Below are 18,144 nucleotides of genomic sequence, written 5' to 3'. Positions count from 1 at the left end.
CTCATGGCTTTATACAGCTCCAGCTGCCAATCCCACTGCCCAAATGGCGTACGTTTGAAGATTCCTCCCAGAGCAAAGGGGCCAGGACAGAAAGCTCTTGCTGCCATGGAGTACCCAGGCTGGCCCACCAAATGCACCAGAGAACCAAAGGTTGTAGGCTTGCTTGGCTGGGGAGAAGGGCACCTGGCTTTATACAGCTCCAGCTGCCATTCCCACGTCCCAAATGTCGTACGTTTGAAGATTCCTCCCAGAGCAAAGAGGTCAGGACAGAAAGCTCTTGCTGCCATGGAGTACCCAGGCTGGCCCACCAAATGCACCAGAGAACCAAAGGTTGCAGGCTTGCTTGGCTGCGGAGAAGGGCTCTTGGCTTTATACAGCTCCAGCTGCCAATCTTGCTGCCCAAATGGCGTACGTTTGAAGATTCCTCCCAGAGCAAAGGGGCCAGGACAGAAAGCTCTTGCTGCCATGGAGTACCCAGGCTGGCCGACCAAATCTACCCAAGAACCAAAGGTTGCAGGCTACCTTGGCTGGGGAGAAGGGCACCTGGCTTTATACAGCTCCAGCTGCCAATCCCACTGCCCAAATGGCGTACGTTTGAAGATTCCTCCCAGAGCAAAGGGGCCAGGACAGAAACCTCTTGCTGCCATGGAGTACCCAGGCTGGCCCACCAAATGCACCGAAGAACCAAAGGTTGCAGGTTTGCTTGGCTGGGGAGAAGGGCTCTTGGCTTTAGAGAGCCCCAGCTGCCAATCCCACTGCCCAAATTCCGTACGTTTGAAGATTCCTCCCAGAGCAAAGGGGTCTGGACAGAAAGCTCTTACTGCCATGGAGTACCCAGGCTGGCCCACAAAATGCACCAAAGAGCAAAAGGTTGCAGGCTACCTTGGCTGGGAAGAAGGGCACCTGGCTTTATACAGCTCCAGCTGCCAATCCCACTGCCCAAATGGCGTACGTTTGAAGATTCCTTCCAGAGCAAAGAGGTCAGGACAGAAAGCTCTTGCTGCCATCGAGTACCCAGGCTGGCCCACCAAATCCACCCAAGAACCAAAGGTAGCAGGCTTGCTTCGCTGGGGAGAAGGGACCTTTGCTTTATACAGCTCCAGCTGCCAATCCCACAGCCCGAATTCCGTACGTTTGAAGATTCCTCCCAGAGCAAAGGGGCCACGACAGAAAGCTCTTGCTGCCATGGAGTACCCAGGCTGGCCCACCAAATCGACCCAAGAGCAAAAGGTTGCAGGCTACCTTGGCTGGGAAGAAGGGCACCTGGCCTTATAAAGCTCCAGCTGCCAATCCCACTGCCCAAATGGTGTACGTTTGATGATTCCGCCCAGAGCAAAGGGGCCAGGACAGAAAGATCTTGCTGCCATGGAGTACCCAGGCTGGCCCACCAAATGCACCAGAGAGCTAAAGGTTGCAGGCTTGCTTGGCTGGGGAGAAGGGTTCTTGCTTTTTTAGAGCTCCAGCTGCCAATCTTGCTGCCTAAATGGCGTATGTTTTAAGATTCCTCCCAGAGCAAAGGGGCCAGGACAGAAACCTCTTGCTGCCATGGAATACCCAGGCTGGCCCACCAAATCCACCCAAGAAACAAAGGTTGCAGGCTTGCTTGGCTGGGGAGAAGGGCTCTTGGCTTTAGAGAGCCCCGGCTGCCAATCCCACTGCCAAAATGGCGTACGTTTGAAGATTCCTCCCAGAGTAAAGAGGTCAGGACAGAAAGCTCTTTCTGCCATGGAGTATCCAGGCTGGCCCACCAAATCCACCCAAGAACCAAGGGTTGCAGGCTTGCTTCGCTGGGGAGAAGGGACCTTTGCTTTATACAGCTCCAGCTGCCAGTCCCACTGCCCGAATTCCTTACGTTTGAAGATTCCTCCCAGAGCAAAGGGGCCACGACAGAAAGCTCTTGCTGCCATGGAGTACCCAGGCTGGCCCACCAAATCCACCCAAGAGCCCAAGGTTGCAGGCTTGCTTGGCTGGGAAGAAGGGCTCTTGGCTTTATAGAGCTCCAGCTGCCAGTCCAACTGCCCAATGGCGTACGTTTGAAGATTCCTCCCAGAGTAAAGAGGTCAGGGCAGAAAGCTCTTGCTGCCATGGAGTACTTAGGCTGCCCACCAAATACACCAGAGAACCAAAGGTTGCAGGCTTGCTTGGCTGGGGAGAAGGGCTCTTGGCTTTATACAGCTCCAGCTGCCAATCTTGCTGCCCAAATTCCGTACCTTTGAAGATTCGTCTCAGAGCAAAGGGGCCAGGACAGAAAGCTCTTGCTGCCATGGAGTACCCAGGCTGGCCCACCAAATGCACCAGAGAGCCAAAGGTTGCAGGCTTGCTTGGCTGGGGAGAAGGACTCTTGGCTTTATACAGCTCCAGCTGCCAGTCCCACTGCCCAAATGGCGTACGTTTGAAGATTCCTCCCAGAGGAAAGGGGTCTGGACAGAAAGCTCTTGCTGCCATGGAGTACCCAGGCTGGTCCACAAAATGCACCTGAGAACCCAAGGTTGCAGGCTACCTTGGCTGGGGAGAAGGGCACCTGGCTTTATACAGCTCCAGCTGCCAATCCCACTGCCCAAATTCCGTACGTTTGAAGATTACTTCCTGAGCAAAGAGGTCAGGACAGAAAGCTCTTGCTGCCATGGAGTATCCAGGCTGGCCCAACAAATGCACCAGAGAACCAAAGGTTGCAGGCTTGTTTGGCTGGGGAGAAGGGCTCTTGGCTTTATAGAGTTCTAGCTGCCAATTTGGCTGCCCAAATTCCGTACGTTTGAAGATTCCTCCCAGAGCAAAGGGGCCACGACAGAAAGCTCTTGCTGCCATGGAGTATCCAGGCTGGCCCACCAAATGCACCAGAGAACCCAAGGTTGCAGGCTTGCTTGGTTGGGGAGAAGGGCTCTTGGCTTTATACAGCTCCAGCTGCCAATCCCACTGCCCAAATGGCGTACGTTTGAAGATTCCTTCCAGAGCAAAGAGGTCAGGACAGAAAGCTCTTGCTGCCATGGAGTACTTAGGCTGCCCCACCAAATACACCAGAGAACCAAAGGTTGCAGGCTTGCTTGGCTGGGGAGAAGGGCTCTTGGCTTTATACAGCTCCAGCTGCCAATCCCACTGCCCGAATTCCGTACGTTTGAAGATTCCTCCCAGAGCAAAGGGGCCAGGACAGAAACCTCTTGCTGCCATGGAGTACCCAGGCTGGCCCACCAAATGCACCAGAGAACCAAAGGTTGTAGGCTTGCTTGGCTGGGGAGAAGGGCACCTGGCTTTATACAGCTCCAGCTGCCATTCCCACGTCCCAAATGTCGTACGTTTGAAGATTCCTCCCTAAGCAAAGGGGCCAGGACAGAAAGCTCTTGCTGCCATGGAGTACCCAGGCTGGCCCACCAAATGCACCAGAGAGCTAAAGGTTGCAGGCATGCTTGGCTGGGGAGAAGGGCTCTTGGCTTTATAGAGTTCCACCTGCCAATCTTGCTGCCCAAATTCCGTACGTTTGAAGATTCCTCCCAGAGCAAAGAGGTCAGGACAGAAAGCTCTTGCTGCCATGGAGTACCCAGGCTTGCCCAGCAAATCGACCCGAGAGCAAAAGGTTGCAGGCTACCTCGGCTGGGGAGAAGGGCACCTGGCTTTATACAGCTCCAGCTGCCAATCCCACTGCCCAAATGGCGTACGTTTGAAGATTCCTCCCAGAGCAAAGAGGTCAGGACAGAAAGCTCTTGCTGCCATGGAGTACCCAGGCTGGCCCACCAAATGCACCAGAGAGCCAGAGGTTGCAGGCTTGCTTGGCTGGGAAGAAGGGCTCATGGCTTTATACAGCTCCAGCTGCCAATCTTTCTGCCCAAATGGCGTACGTTTGAAGATTCCTCCCAGAGCAAAGGGGCCAGGACAGAAACCTCTTGCTGCCATGGAGTACCCAGGCTGGCCCACCAAATGCACCAGAGAACCAAAGGTTGTAGGCTTGCTTGGCTGGGGAGAAGGGCACCTGGCTTTATACAGCTCCAGCTGCCATTCCCACGTCCCAAATGTCGTACGTTTGAAGATTCCTCCCTAAGCAAAGGGGCCAGGACAGAAAGCTCTTGCTGCCATGGAGTACCCAGGCTGGCCCACCAAATGCACCAGAGAGCTAAAGGTTGCAGGCATGCTTGGCTGGGGAGAAGGGCTCTTGGCTTTATACAGTTCCACCTGCCAATCTTGCTGCCCAAATTCCGTACGTTTGAAGATTCCTCCCAGAGCAAAGGGGCCAGGACAGAAAGCTCTTGCTGCCATGGAGTACCCAGGCTGGCTCACCAAATGCACCAGAGAACCCAATGTTGCAGGCTTTCTTGGCTGGGGAGAAGGGCACCTGGCTTTATACAGCTCCAGCTGCCAATCCCACTGCCAAAATGGCGTACGTTTGAAGATTACTTCCAGAGCAAAGAGGTCAGGTCAGAAAGCTCTTGCTGCCATGGAGTATCCAGGCTGGCCCAACAAATGCACCAGAGAACCAAAGGTTGCAGGCTTGCTTGGCTGGGGAGAAGGGCTCTTGGCTTTATAGAGTTCTAGCTGCCAATTTGGCTGCCCAAATTCCGTACGTTTGAAGATTCCTCCCAGAGCAAAGGGGCCAGGACAGAAAGCTCTTGCTGCCATGGAGTACCCAGGCTGGCCCACCAAATGCACCAGAGAACCCAAGGTTGCAGGCTTGCTTGGTTGGGGAGAAGGGCTCTTGGCTTTATACAGCTCCAGCTGCCAATCCCACTGCCCAAATGGCGTACGTTTGAAGATTCCTTCCAGAGCAAAGAGGTCAGGACAGAAAGCTCTTGCTGCCATGGAGTATCCAGGCTGGCCCACCAAATCCACCCAAGAACCAAGGGTTGCAGGCTTGCTTCGCTGGGGAGAAGGGACCTTTGCTTTATACAGCTCCAGCTGCCAGTCCCACTGCCCAAATTCCTTACGTTTGAAGATTCCTCCCAGAGCAAAGGGGCCACGACAGAAAGCTCTTGCTGCCATGGAGTACCCAGGCTGGCCCACCAAATCCACCCAAGAGCCAAAGGTTGCAGGCTTGCTTGGCTGGGAAGAAGGGCTCTTGGCTTTATAGAGCTCCAGCTGCCAGTCCCACTGCCCAATGGCGTACGTTTGAAGATTCCTCCCAGAGTAAAGAGGTCAGGGCAGAAAGCTCTTGCTGCCATGGAGTACTTAGGCTGTCCCACCAAATACACCAGAGAACCAAAGGTTGCAGGCTTGCTTGGCTGGGGAGAAGGGCTCTTGGGTTTATACAGCTCCAGCTGCCAATCTTGCTGCCCAAATTCCGTACGTTTGAAGATTCGTCTCAGAGCAAAGGGACCAGGACAGAAAGCTCTTGCTGCCATGGAGTACCCAGGCTGGCCCACCAAATGCACCAGAGAGCCAAAGGTTGCAGGCTTGCTTGGCTGGGGAGAAGGACTCTTGGTTTTATACAGCTCCAGCTGCCAGTCCCACTGCCCAAATGGCGTACGTTTGAAGATTACTCCCAGAGGAAAGGGGTCTGGACAGAAAGCTCTTGCTGCCATGGAGTACCCAGGCTGGTCCACAAAATGCACCTGAGAACCCAAGGTTGCAGGCTACCTTGGCTGGGAAGAAGGGCACCTGGCTTTATACAGCTCCAGCTGCCAATCCCACTGCCCAAATTCCGTACGTTTGAAGATTACTTCCAGAGCAAAGAGGTCAGGACAGAAAGCTCTTGCTGCCATGGAGTATCCAGGCTGGCCCAACAAATGCACCAGAGAACCAAAGGTTGCAGGCTTGCTTGGCTGGGGAGAAGGGCTCTTGGCTTTATAGAGTTCTAGCTGCCAATCTTGCTGCCCAAATTCCGTACGTTTGAAGATTCCTCCCAGAGCAAAGGGGCCAGGACAGAAAGCTCTTGCTGCCATGGAGTATCCAGGCTGGCCCACCAAATGCACCAGAGAACCCAAGGTTGCAGGCTTGCTTGGTTGGGGAGAAGGGCTCTTGGCTTTATACAGTTCCAGCTGCCAATCCCACTGCCCAAATGGCGTACGTTTGAAGATTCCTTCCAGAGCAAAGAGGTCAGGACAGAAAGCTCTTGCTGCCATGGAGTACTTAGGCTGCCCCACCAAATGCACCAGAGAACCAAAGGTTGCAGGCTTGCTTGGCTGGGGAGAAGGGCTCTTGGCTTTATACAGCTCCAGCTGCCAATCCCACTGCCCGAATTCCGTACGTTTGAAGATTCCTCCCAGAGCAAAGGGGCCAGGACAGAAAGCTCTTGCTGCCATGGAGTACCCAGGCTGGCCCACCAAATGCACCAGAGAGCCCAAGGTTGCAGGCTTGCTTGGCTGGGGAGAAGGGTTCTTGGCCTTATACAGCTCCAGCTGCCAATCTTGCTGCCCAAATTCCGTACGTTTGAAGATTACTCCCAGAGCAAAGGGGCCAGGACAGAAAGCTCTTGCTGCCATGGAGTACCCAGGCTTGCCCACCAAATCGACCCGAGAGCAAAAGGTTGCAGGCTACCTTGGCTGGGGAGAAGGGCACCTGGCTTTATACAGCTCCAGCTGCCAATCCCACTGCCCAAATGGCGTATGTTTGAAGATTCCTCCCAGAGCAAAGAGGTCAGGACAGAAAGCTCTTGCTGCCATGGAGTACCCAGGCTGGCCCACCAAATGCACCAGAGAGCCAGAGGTTGCAGGCTTGCTTGGCTGGGAAGAAGGGCTCTTGGCTTTATACAGCTCCAGCTGCCAATCTTGCTGCCCAAATGGCGTACGTTTGAAGATTCCTCCCAGAGCAAAGGGGCCAGGACAGAAAGCTCTTGCTGCCATGGAGTACCCAGGCTGGCCCACCAAATGCACCAGAGAACCAAAGGTTGTAGGCTTGCTTGGCTGGGGAGAAGGGCACCTGGCTTTATACAGCTCCAACTGCCATTCCCACGTCCCAAATGTCGTACGTTTGAAGATTCCTCCCTAAGCAATAGGGCCAGGACAGAAAGCTCTTGCTGCCATGGAGTACCCAGGCTGGTCCACCAAATGCACCAGAGAGCTAAAGGTTGCAGGCATGCTTGGCTGGGGAGAAGGGCTCTTGGCTTTATACAGTTCCACCTGCCAATCTTGCTGCCCAAATTCCGTACGTTTGAAGATTCCTCCCAGAGCAAAGGGGCCAGGACAGAAAGCTCTTGCTGCCATGGAGTACCCAGGCTGGCCCACCAAATCGACCCAAGAGCAAAAGGTTGCAGGCTACCTTGGCTGGGAAGAAGGGCACCTGGCCTTATAAAGCTCCAGCTGCCAATCCCACTGCCCAAATTCCGTACGTTTGAAGATTCCTTCCAGAGCAAAGGGGCCAGGACAGAAAGCTCTTGCTGCCATGGAGTACCCAGGCTGGCCCACCAAATCCACCCAAGAACCAAAGGTTGCAGGCTTGCTTGGCTGGGGAGAAGGGCTCTTGGCTTTAGAGAGCCCCAGCTGCCAATCCCACTGCCCAAATGGCGTACGTTTGAAGATTCCTTCCACAGTAAAGAGGTCAGGACAGAAAGCTCTTGCTGCCATGGAGTATCCAGGCTGGCCCACCAAATCCACCCAAGAACCAAGGGTTGCAGGCTTGCTTCGCTGGGGAGAAGGGACCTTTGCTTTATACAGCTCCAGCTGCCAGTCCCACTGCCTGAATTCCTTACGTTTGAAGATTCCTCCCAGAGTAAAGGGGCCACGACAGAAAGCTCTTGCTGCCATGGAGTACCCAGGCTGGCCCACCAAATGCACCCAAGAGCAAAAGGTTGCAGGCTTGCTTGGCTGGGAAGAAGGGCTCTTGGCTTTATAGAGCTCCAGCTGCCAGTCCCACTGCCCAATGGCGTACGTTTGAAGATTCCTCCCAGAGTAAAGAGGTCAGGGCAGAAAGCTCTTGCTGCCATGGAGTATCCAGGCTGGCCCAACAAATGCACCAGAGAACCAAAGGTTGCAGGCTTGCTTGGCTGGGGAGAAGGGCTCTTGGCTTTATAGAGTTCTAGCTGCCAATTTGGCTGCCCAAATTCCGTACGTTTGAAGATTCCTCCCAGAGCAAAGGGGCCAGGACAGAAAGCTCTTGCTGCCATGGAGTACCCAGGCTGGCCCACCAAATCAAACCAAGAGCCAAAGGTTGCAGGCTTGCTTGGCTGGGGAGAAGGACTCTTGGCTTTATACAGCTCCAGCTGCCAGTCCCACTGCCCAAATGGTGTACGTTTGAAGATTCCTTCCAGAGCAAAGGGGTCTGGACAGAAAGCTCTTGCTGCCATGGAGTACCCAGGCTTGCGCACAAAATGCACCAGAGAGCCAAAGGTTGCAGGCTTGCATGGCTGGGGAGAAGGGCTCTTGGCTTTATACAGCTCCAGCTGCCAATCCCACTGCCCAAATGGCGTACGTTTGAAGATTCCTTCCAGAGCAAAGGGGCCAGGACAGAAAGCTCTTGCTGCCATGGAGTATCCAGGCTGGCCCAACAAATGCACCCAAGAGCCAAAGGTTGCAGGCTTGCTTGGCTGGGGAGAAGGGCTCTTGGCTTTATAGAGTTCTAGCTGCCAATTTGGCTGCCCAAATTCCGTACGTTTGAAGATTCCTCCCAGAGCAAAGGGGCCAGGACAGAAAGCTCTTGCTGCCATGGAGTACTTAGGCTGCCCCACCAAATACACCAGAGAACCAAAGGTTGCAGGCTTGCTTGGCTGGGGAGAAGGGCTCTTGGCTTTATACAGCTCCAGCTGCCAGTCCCACTGCCCAAATGGCGTACGTTTGATGATTCCGCCCAGAGCAAAGGTGTCTGGACAGAAAGCTCTTGCTGCCATGGAGTACCCGGGCTGGCCCACAAAATGCACCAGAGAACCCAAGGTTGCAGGCTTGCTTGGCTGGGAAGAAGGGCACCTGGCTTTATAGAGCTCCAGTTGCCAATCCCACTGCCCAAATTCCGTACGTTTGAAGATTGCTTCCAGAGCAAAGAGGTCAGGACAGAAAGCTCTTGCTGCCATGGAGTACCCAGGCTGGCCCAACAAATGCACCCAAGAGCCAAAGGTTGCAGGCTTGCTTGGCTGGGGAGAAGGGCTCTTGGCTTTATAGAGTTCTAGCTGCCAATTTGGCTGCCCAAATTCCGTACGTTTGAAGATTCCTCCAAGAGCAAAGGGGCCAGGACAGAAAGCTCTTGCTGCCATGGAGTATCCAGGCTGGCCCGCCAAATGCACCAGAGAGCCAAAGGTTGCAGGCTTGCTTGGTTGGGGAGAAGGGCTCTTGGCTTTATAGAGCTCCAGCAGCCAGTCCCACTGCCCAATGGCGTACGTTTGAAGATTCCTTCCAGAGCAAAGGGGCCAGGACAGAAAGCTCTTGCTGCCATGGAGTACCCAGGCTGGCCCACAAAACGCACCAGAGAAGCCAAGGTTGCAGGCTTGCTTGGCTGGGAAGAAGGGCACCTGGCTTTATACAGCTCCAGCTGCCAGTCCCACTGCCCAAATGGCGTACGTTTGAAGATTCCTTCCAGAGCAAAGAGGTCAGGACAGAAAGCTCTTGCTGCCATCGAGTACCCAGGCTGGCCCACCAAATGCACCCAAGAGCCAAAGGTTGCAGGCTTGCTTGGCTGGGGAGAAAGGCTCTTGGCTTTATAGAGCTCCAGCTGCCAATCCAACTGCCCAAATTCCGTACGTTTGAAGATTCCTCCCAGGGCAAAGAGGTCAGGACAGAAAGCTCTTGCTGCCATGGAATACTTAGGCTGCCCCACCAAATACACCAGAGAACCAAAGGTTGCAGGCTTGCTTGGCTGGGGAGAAGGGCTCTTGGCTTTATACAGCTCCAGCTGCCAATCTTGCTGCCCAAATTCCGTTCGTTTGAAGATTCGTCTCAGAGCAAAGGGGCCAGGACAGAAACCTCTTGCTGCCATGGAGTACCCAGGCTGGCCCACCAAATGCACCCAAGAACCAAAGGTTGCAGGCTTGCTTGGCTGGGGAGAAGGACTCTTGGCTTTATACAGCTCCAGCTGCCAGTCCCACTGCCCAAATGGCGTACGTTTGAAGATTCCTCCCAGAGCAAAGAGGTCTGGACAGAAAGCTCTTGCTGCCATGGAGTACCCAGGCTGGTCCACAAAATGCACCTGAGAACCCAAGGTTGCAGGCTTGCTTGGCTGGGAAGAAGGGCACCTGGCTTTATACAGCTCCAGCTGCCAATCCCACTGCCCAAATTCCGTACGTTTGAAGATTACTTCCAGAGCAAAGAGGTCAGGACAGAAAGCTCTTGCTGCCATGGAGTATCGAAGCTGGCCCAACAAATGCACCACAGAACCAAAGGTTGCAGGCTTGCTTGGCTGGGGAGAAGGGCTCTTGGCTTTATAGAGTTCTAGCTGCCAATTTGGCTGCCCAAATTCCGTACGTTTGAAGATTCCTCCCAGAGCAAAGGGGCCAGGACAGAAACCTCTTGCTGCCATGGAGTACTCAGGCTGGCCCTCAAAATCGACCCAAGAGCAAAAGGTTGCAGGCTACCTTGGCTGGGAAGAAGGGCACCTGGCTTTATAAAGCTCCAGCTGCCAATCCCACTGCCCAAATTCCGTACGTTTGAAGATTCCTCCCAGAGCAAAGGGGCCACGACAGAAAGCTCTTGCTGCCATGGAGTATCCAGGCTGGCCCACCAAATGCACCAGAGAACCCAAGGTTGCAGGCTTGCTTGGTTGGGGAGAAGGGCTCTTGGCTTTATACAGCTCCAGCTGCCAATCCCACTGCCCAAATGGCGTACGTTTGAAGATTCCTTCCAGAGCAAAGAGGTCAGGACAGAAAGCTCTTGCTGCCATGGAGTACTTAGGCTGCCCCACCAAATACACCAGAGAACCAAAGGTTGCAGGCTTGCTTGGCTGGGGAGAAGGGCTCTTGGCTTTATACAGCTCCAGCTGCCAATCCCACTGCCCGAATTCCGTACGTTTGAAGATTCCTCCCAGAGCAAAGGGGTCAGGACAGAAAGCTCTTGCTGCCATGGAGTACCCAGGCTGGCCCACCAAATGCACCAGAGAGTCCAAGGTTGCAGGCTTGCTTGGCTGGGGAGAAGGGCTCTTGGCCTTATAGAGCTCCAGCTGCCAATCTTGCTGCCCAAATTCCGTACGTTTGAAGATTCCTCCCAGAGCAAAGAGGTCAGGACAGAAAGCTCTTGCTGCCATGGAGTACCCAGGCTTGCCCAGCAAATCGACCCGAGAGCAAAAGGTTGCAGGCTACCTCGGCTGGGGAGAAGGGCACCTGGCTTTATACAGCTCCAGCTGCCAATCCCACTGCCCAAATGGCGTACGTTTGAAGATTCCTCCCAGAGCAAAGAGGTCAGGACAGAAAGCTCTTGCTGCCATGGAGTACCCAGGCTGGCCCACCAAATGCACCAGAGAGCCAGAGGTTGCAGGCTTGCTTGGCTGGGAAGAAGGGCTCATGGCTTTATACAGCTCCAGCTGCCAATCCCACTGCCCAAATGGCGTACGTTTGAAGATTCCTCCCAGAGCAAAGGGGCCAGGACAGAAAGCTCTTGCTGCCATGGAGTACCCAGGCTGGCCCACCAAATGCACCAGAGAACCAAAGGTTGTAGGCTTGCTTGGCTGGGGAGAAGGGCACCTGGCTTTATACAGCTCCAGCTGCCATTCCCACGTCCCAAATGTCGTACGTTTGAAGATTCCTCCCAGAGCAAAGAGGTCAGGATAGAAAGCTCTTGCTGCCATGGAGTACCCAGGCTGGCCCACCAAATGCACCAGAGAACCAAAGGTTGCAGGCTTGCTTGGCTGCGGAGAAGGGCTCTTGGCTTTATACAGCTCCAGCTGCCAATCTTGCTGCCCAAATGGCGTATGTTTGAAGATTCCTCCCAGAGCAAAGGGGCCAGGACAGAAAGCTCTTGCTGCCATGGAGTACCCAGGCTGGCCGACCAAACATACCCAAGAACCAAAGGTTGCAGGCTACCTTGGCTGGGGAGAAGGGCACCTGGCTTTATACAGCTCCAGCTGCCAATCCCACTGCCCAAATGGCGTACGTTTGAAGATTCCTCCCAGAGCAAAGGGGCCAGGACAGAAACCTCTTGCTGCCATGGAGTACCCAGGCTGGCCCACCAAATGCACCGAAGAACCAAAGGTTGCAGGTTTGCTTGGCTGGGGAGAAGGGCTCTTGGCTTTAGAGAGCCCCAGCTGCCAATCCCACTGCCCAAATTCCGTACGTTTGAAGATTCCTCCCAGAGCAAAGGGGTCTGGACAGAAAGCTCTTACTGCCATGGAGTACCCAGGCTGGCCCACAAAATGCACCAAAGAGCAAAAGGTTGCAGGCTACCTTGGCTGGGAAGAAGGGCACCTGGCTTTATACAGCTCCAGCTGCCAATCCCACTGCCCAAATGGCGTACGTTTGAAGATTCCTTCCAGAGCAAAGAGGTCAGGACAGAAAGCTCTTGCTGCCATCGAGTACCCAGGCTGGCCCACCAAATCCACCCAAGAACCAAAGGTAGCAGGCTTGCTTCGCTGGGGAGAAGGGACCTTTGCTTTATACAGCTCCAGCTGCCAGTCCCACAGCCCGAATTCCGTACGTTTGAAGATTCCTCCCAGAGCAAAGGGGCCACGACAGAAAGCTCTTGCTGCCATGGAGTACCCAGGCTGGCCCACCAAATCGACCCAAGAGCAAAAGGTTGCAGGCTACCTTGGCTGGGAAGAAGGGCACCTGGCCTTATAAAGCTCCAGCTGCCAATCCCACTGCCCAAATTCCGTACGTTTGAAGATTGCTCCCAGAGCAAAGGGGCCAGGACAGAAAGCTCTTGCTGCCATGGAGTACCCAGGCTGGCCCACCAAATGCACCAGAGAGCTAAAGGTTGCAGGCTTGCTTGGCTGGGGAGAAGGGCTCTTGGCTTTATAGAGTTCTAGCTGCCAATCTTGCTGCCCAAATGGCGTATGTTTGAAGATTCCTCCCAGAGCAAAGGGGCCAGGACAGAAAGCTCTTGCTGCCATGGAGTACCCAGGCTGGCCCACCAAATCCACCCAAGAACCAAAGGTTGCAGGCTTGCTTGGCTGGGGAGAAGGGACCTTTGCTTTATACAGCTCCAGCTGCCAGTCCCACTGCCCGAATTCCTTACGTTTGAAGATTCCTCCCAGAGCAAAGGGGCCACGACAGAAAGCTCTTGCTGCCATGTAGTACCCAGGCTGGCCCACCAAATCCACCCAAGAGCCAAAGGTTGCAGGCTTGCTTGGCTGGGAAGAAGGGCTCTTGGCTTTATAGAGTTCCAGCTGCCAGTCCCATTGCCCAATGGCGTACGTTTGAAGATTCCTCCCAGAGTAAAGAGGTCAGGGCAGAAAGCTCTTGCTGTCATGGAGTATCCAGGCTGGCCCAACAAATGCACCAGAGAACCAAAGGTTGCAGGCTTGCTTGGCTGGGGAGAAGGGCTCTTGGCTTTATAGAGTTCTAGCTGCCAATTTGGCTGCCCAAATTCCGTACGTTTAAAGATTCCTCCCAGAGCAAAGGGGCCAGGACAGAAAGCTCTTGCTGCCATGGAGTACCCAGGCTGGCCCACCAAATCAAACCAAGAGCCAAAGGTTGCAGGCTTGCTTGGCTGGGGAGAAGGACTCTTGGCTTTATACAGCTCCAGCTGCCAGTCCCACTGCCCAAATGGCGTACGTTTGAAGATTCCTTCCAGAGCAAAGGGGTCTGGACAGAAAGCTCTTGCTGCCATGGAGTACCCAGGCTTGCCCACAAAATGCACCAGAGAGCCAAAGGTTGCAGGCTTGCTTGGCTGGGGAGAAGGGCTCTTGGCTTTATACAGCTCCAGCTGCCAATCTTGCTGCCCAAATGGCGTACGTTTGAAGATTCCTTCCAGAGCAAAGGGGCCAGGACAGAAAGCTCTTGCTGCCATGGAGTACCCAGGCTGGTCCACAAAATGCACCAGAGAACCCAAGGTTGCAGGCTACCTTGGCTGGGAAGAAGGGCACCCTGCTTTATACAGCTCCAGCTGCCAATCCAACTGCCCAAATTCCGTACGTTTGAAGATTCCTTCCAGAGCAAAGAGGTCAGGACAGAAAGCTCTTGCTGCCATGGAGTACCCAGGCTGGCCCACCAAATGCACCAGAGAGCTAAAGGTTGCACGCGTGCTTGGCTGGGGAGAAGGGCTCTTGGCTTTATACAGCTCCAGCTGCCAATCTTGCTGCCCAAATGGCGTACGTTTGAAGATTCCTCCCAGAGCAAAGGGGCCAGGACAGAAAGCTCTTGCTGCCATGGAGTACCCAGGCTGGCCCACCAAATGCACCCAAGAGCCAAAGGTTGCAGGCTTGCTTGGCTGGGGAGAAGGACTCTTGGCTTTATACAGCTCCAGCTGCCAGTCCCACTGCCCAAATGGTGTACGTTTGATGATTCCGCCCAGAGCAAAGGGGCCAGGACAGAAAGATCTTGCTGCCATGGAGTACCCAGGCTGGCCCACCAAATGCACCAGAGAGCTAAAGGTTGCAGGCTTGCTTGGCTGGGGAGAAGGGTTCTTGCTTTTTTAGAGCTCCAGCTGCCAATCTTGCTGCCTAAATGGCGTATGTTTTAAGATTCCTCCCAGAGCAAAGGGGCCAGGACAGAAACCTCTTGCTGCCATGGAATACCCAGGCTGGCCCACCAAATCCACCCAAGAAACAAAGGTTGCAGGCTTGCTTGGCTGGGGAGAAGGGCTCTTGGCTTTAGAGAGCCCCGGCTGCCAATCCCACTGCCAAAATGGCGTACGTTTGAAGATTCCTCCCAGAGTAAAGAGGTCAGGACAGAAAGCTCTTTCTGCCATGGAGTATCCAGGCTGGCCCACCAAATCCACCCAAGAACCAAGGGTTGCAGGCTTGCTTCGCTGGGGAGAAGGGACCTTTGCTTTATACAGCACCAGCTGCCAGTCCCACTGCCCGAATTCCTTACGTTTGAAGATTCCTCCCAGAGCAAAGGGGCCACGACAGAAAGCTCTTGCTGCCATGGAGTACCCAGGCTGGCCCACCAAATCCACCCAAGAGCCCAAGGTTGCAGGCTTGCTTGGCTGGGAAGAAGGGCTCTTGGCTTTATAGAGCTCCAGCTGCCAGTCCAACTGCCCAATGGCGTACGTTTGAAGATTCCTCCCAGAGTAAAGAGGTCAGGGCAGAAAGCTCTTGCTGCCATGGAGTACTTAGGCTGCCCCACCAAATACACCAGAGAACCAAAGGTTGCAGGCTTGCTTGGCTGGGGAGAAGGGCTCTTGGCTTTATACAGCTCCAGCTGCCAATCCCACTGCCCAAATTCCGTACCTTTGAAGATTCGTCTCAGAGCAAAGGGGCCAGGACAGAAAGCTCTTGCTGCCATGGAGTACCCAGGCTGGCCCACCAAATGCACCAGAGAGCCAAAGGTTGCAGGCTTGCTTGGCTGGGGAGAAGGACTCTTGGCTTTATACAGCTCCAGCTGCCAGTCCCACTGCCCAAATGGCGTACGTTTGAAGATTCCTCCCAGAGGAAAGGGGTCTGGACAGAAAGCTCTTGCTGCCATGGAGTACCCAGGCTGGTCCACAAAATGCACCTGAGAACCCAAGGTTGCAGGCTACCTTGGCTGGGGAGAAGGGCACCTGGCTTTATACAGCTCCAGCTGCCAATCCCACTGCCCAAATTCCGTACGTTTGAAGATTACTTCCTGAGCAAAGAGGTCAGGACAGAAAGCTCTTGCTGCCATGGAGTATCCAGGCTGGCCCAACAAATGCACCAGAGAACCAAAGGTTGCAGGCTTGTTTGGCTGGGGAGAAGGGCTCTTGGCTTTATAGAGTTCTAGCTGCCAATTTGGCTGCCCAAATTCCGTACGTTTGAAGATTCCTCCCAGAGCAAAGGGGCCACGACAGAAAGCTCTTGCTGCCATGGAGTATCCAGGCTGGCCCACCAAATGCACCAGAGAACCCAAGGTTGCAGGCTTGCTTGGTTGGGGAGAAGGGCTCTTGGCTTTATACAGCTCCAGCTGCCAATCCCACTGCCCAAATGGCGTACGTTTGAAGATTCCTTCCAGAGCAAAGAGGTCAGGACAGAAAGCTCTTGCTGCCATGGAGTACTTAGGCTGCCCCACCAAATACACCAGAGAACCAAAGGTTGCAGGCTTGCTTGGCTGGGGAGAAGGGCTCTTGGCTTTATACAGCTCCAGCTGCCAATCCCACTGCCCGAATTCCGTACGTTTGAAGATTCCTCCCAGAGCAAAGGGGCCAGGACAGAAACCTCTTGCTGCCATGGAGTACCCAGGCTGGCCCACCAAATGCACCAGAGAACCAAAGGTTGTAGGCTTGCTTGGCTGGGGAGAAGGGCACCTGGCTTTATACAGCTCCAGCTGCCATTCCCACGTCCCAAATGTCGTACGTTTGAAGATTCCTCCCTAAGCAAAGGGGCCAGGACAGAAAGCTCTTGCTGCCATGGAGTACCCAGGCTGGCCCACCAAATGCACCAGAGAGCTAAAGGTTGCAGGCATGCTTGGCTGGGGAGAAGGGCTCTTGGCTTTATACAGTTCCACCTGCCAATCTTGCTGCCCAAATTCCGTACGTTTGAAGATTCCTCCCAGAGCAAAGGGGCCAGGACAGAAAGCTCTTGCTGCCATGGAGTACCCAGGCTGGCTCACCAAATGCACCAGAGAACCCAATGTTGCAGGCTTTCTTGGCTGGGGAGAAGGGCACCTGGCTTTATACAGCTCCAGCTGCCAATCCCACTGCCAAAATGGCGTACGTTTGAAGATTACTTCCAGAGCAAAGAGGTCAGGACAGAAAGCTCTTGCTGCCATGGAGTATCCAGGCTGGCCCAACAAATGCACCAGAGAACCAAAGGTTGCAGGCTTGCTTGGCTGGGGAGAAGGGCTCTTGGCTTTATAGAGTTCTAGCTGCCAATTTGGCTGCCCAAATTCCGTACGTTTGAAGATTCCTCCCAGAGCAAAGGGGCCAGGACAGAAAGCTCTTGCTGCCATGGAGTACCCAGGCTGGCCCACCAAATGCACCAGAGAACCCAAGGTTGCAGGCTTGCTTGGTTGGGGAGAAGGGCTCTTGGCTTTATACAGCTCCAGCTGCCAATCTTGCTGCCCAAATGGCGTACGTTTGAAGATTCCTTCCAGAGCAAAGAGGTCAGGACAGAAAGCTCTTGCTGCCATGGAGTATCCAGGCTGGCCCACCAAATCCACCCAAGAACCAAGGGTTGCAGGCTTGCTTCGCTGGGGAGAAGGGACCTTTGCTTTATACAGCTCCAGCTGCCAGTCCCACTGCCCAAATTCCTTACGTTTGAAGATTCCTCCCAGAGCAAAGGGGCCACGACAGAAAGCTCTTGCTGCCATGGAGTACCCAGGCTGGCCCACCAAATCCACCCAAGAGCCAAAGGTTGCAGGCTTGCTTGGCTGGGAAGAAGGGCTCTTGGCTTTATAGAGCTCCAGCTGCCAGTCCCACTGCCCAATGGCGTACGTTTGAAGATTCCTCCCAGAGTAAAGAGGTCAGGGCAGAAAGCTCTTGCTGCCATGGAGTACTTAGGCTGTCCCACCAAATACACCAGAGAACCAAAGGTTGCAGGCTTGCTTGGCTGGGGAGAAGGGCTCTTGGGTTTATACAGCTCCAGCTGCCAATCTTGCTGCCCAAATTCCGTACGTTTGAAGATTCGTCTCAGAGCAAAGGGACCAGGACAGAAAGCTCTTGCTGCCATGGAGTACCCAGGCTGGCCCACCAAATGCACCAGAGAGCCAAAGGTTGCAGGCTTGCTTGGCTGGGGAGAAGGACTCTTGGTTTTATACAGCTCCAGCTGCCAGTCCCACTGCCCAAATGGCGTACGTTTGAAGATTACTCCCAGAGGAAAGGGGTCTGGACAGAAAGCTCTTGCTGCCATGGAGTACCCAGGCTGGTCCACAAAATGCACCTGAGAACCCAAGGTTGCAGGCTACCTTGGCTGGGAAGAAGGGCACCTGGCTTTATACAGCTCCAGCTGCCAATCCCACTGCCCAAATTCCGTACGTTTGAAGATTACTTCCAGAGCAAAGAGGTCAGGACAGAAAGCTCTTGCTGCCATGGAGTATCCAGGCTGGCCCAACAAATGCACCAGAGAACCAAAGGTTGCAGGCTTGCTTGGCTGGGGAGAAGGGCTCTTGGCTTTATAGAGTTCTAGCAGCCAATCTTGCTGCCCAAATTCCGTACGTTTGAAGATTCCTTCCAGAGCAAAGAGGTCAGGACAGAAAGCTCTTGCTGCCATGGAGTACTTAGGCTGCCCCACCAAATACACCAGAGAACCAAAGGT

General features: G+C 54.3%; 1 long non-coding RNA gene across 4 annotated transcripts in view; it reads left to right on the top strand.

The window, feature by feature from the left end:
• Positions 1–17,629, top strand: part of LOC127470998 (uncharacterized) — a 52,134-nt gene extending 34,505 nt beyond the window's left edge. Inside the window, exon 3 of one of the 4 annotated variants that reach the window (XR_007904516.1) lies at positions 17,603–17,629. This is a non-coding gene — a long non-coding RNA (uncharacterized LOC127470998). Of the gene's footprint in view, positions 1–2,308; positions 2,336–5,367; positions 5,395–15,263; positions 15,291–17,602 lie in introns of those variants that run through there. The other 3 variants (XR_007904517.1, XR_007904518.1, XR_007904519.1) reach the window with 3 other exon arrangements.
• Positions 17,630–18,144: the final 515 nt, after the last annotated feature.

Source organism: Manacus candei, unplaced genomic scaffold (assembly GCF_025592945.1).
Source record: "Manacus candei isolate 608988 ecotype Guabito, Panama unplaced genomic scaffold, ASM2559294v1 h1tg000023l, whole genome shotgun sequence".
NCBI lineage: Eukaryota > Metazoa > Chordata > Aves > Passeriformes > Pipridae > Manacus > Manacus candei.
The sequence above is the reverse complement of the archived record's forward strand: the minus strand, read 5'-3'. Positions and strand labels throughout refer to the sequence as shown.